Below are 1580 nucleotides of genomic sequence, written 5' to 3'. Positions count from 1 at the left end.
CTAACGGAAAGTAACAGGGAAGACTTCTTTCATATCAGGGTAGTACAAGCCGAAGTGTTGTTCAGTCCGGTCTCCAGTCTTCATATTCTCGTTAAAAAGTGCAAAGATGTAAGTCTCTATGCTCTTCCCTGGCCTCTTAGGGGTTCCAGATGTTCCGGATACGTGTGAAATCAAATTATTAACGTATGTGCTAGCGTTTGGAATCGTTGCTATATTTCCATTTTCATCCGATGGCCATCCACTTTCGGTGATGACAATATCGACACCGTCTCCCCCCACTTTCTCGATAGCCGCATATGCCGCATCCGTCATAGCATCGAACAGGTTCGTGTATTGTAACTGGTTACCGCTGTCTGTTACGACAACTCGATTTGCAGTAAACAATGCATAATCTAATTCTATTTGTTGTTGGTTTCCGTTGTACGAAAGTAAGGATATATGTTCACAAGGAGAGGACTCCTAGTAGCTACTAAAAACTCTACTATTGATCTCATTACGTTCTCGGAGCTGTCGGAAAAACGACCACTTGAAGGAGGAAACGAATCTACAACCAAACCAAAAGAAATAGTTGTACTTACTGGAATTTTTTTCCCCGCAGCTCTAAGTGCATTGTTAAGATTTTTGATAGCGGGAAGAATATGATTTGACGCATCGCTGGGAATTTCGATTTCATTTCCAACTGAAATGTATCGAAACTCAACGTCATTGAATGAAAGCACATTTTCCCAAATCCAGTTTCCAGCAAAATTTGGATCATTTCCTATGCTTTCAATGGCTTCGTTAGGGACACCGAGCACGACTTCGATTCCAGACCCTCGTAGGGCATTTAAAACGTCTTGATCTGGACTAAATAGTCGAATGCGGTCTACATTTCTCGATCTTAAAAGGTTAATCACTGCAGTTGGGGACGGTAGATCATTTCCTCTCCTTCCATAGTTCACACCAACATTTCCCGCTTCTGCATGCAGCCAAATAAATTAAATTGTTCAAATGTTTATTATGAAATAGTTATCGTAAATTATATTATTTAGTTGAAAGCATATAAATGTACTTTTTTTTTTCTTGTTTTGCTAAGAAACAAATATTTCATTCTTACAAGCTTCCACAATGTTTTCGTCCCTGTCATAACAACTCATAAAAGGTGGAAGAGAAGACCATGAATCTTTAAGATACAACGGTCTGGCACGGCGTGCAAGCCGATCAACCAATTTATTTTTAACACGCCTAATATAAAAAAACCAACAGACACCATTTTTAGACATAAGACTTCTACGGCGAATATAAATGTACTACAAAGAACGAAATTTTGTAAAACAAGATCGTTGAATCCATTGTTCTCAAAATCTTCCAATAGAATACTTTTGGTATGAATTATACAAGGGATACTAAATGCATGAATCTTATATATAGCCAATCCTGTAAGGATTTTCTACTGAAAGGGTGGTAATAATCTGGATTGTACATACGATATCATAGTAATACATGGCTAAGAACCATTCAACCTAAACTCAAGACGACTTTGGTAAAATTTAAGAGACTTGATCGCTTCATGGTCATGTTGTGACTTATTGGTCGTTTCC

At 38.2% G+C, this 1580-nt stretch overlaps 1 pseudogene; it reads right to left on the bottom strand.

Annotated features, from left to right (window-relative positions):
- On the bottom strand, positions 1-1252 carry LOC113305024 (annotated as a pseudogene).
- Positions 1253-1580: the final 328 nt, after the last annotated feature.

Source organism: Papaver somniferum, chromosome 8 (assembly GCF_003573695.1).
Source record: "Papaver somniferum cultivar HN1 chromosome 8, ASM357369v1, whole genome shotgun sequence".
Taxonomy (NCBI): domain Eukaryota; kingdom Viridiplantae; phylum Streptophyta; class Magnoliopsida; order Ranunculales; family Papaveraceae; genus Papaver; species Papaver somniferum.
This window is presented reverse-complemented; position numbering and strand designations above follow the sequence as displayed.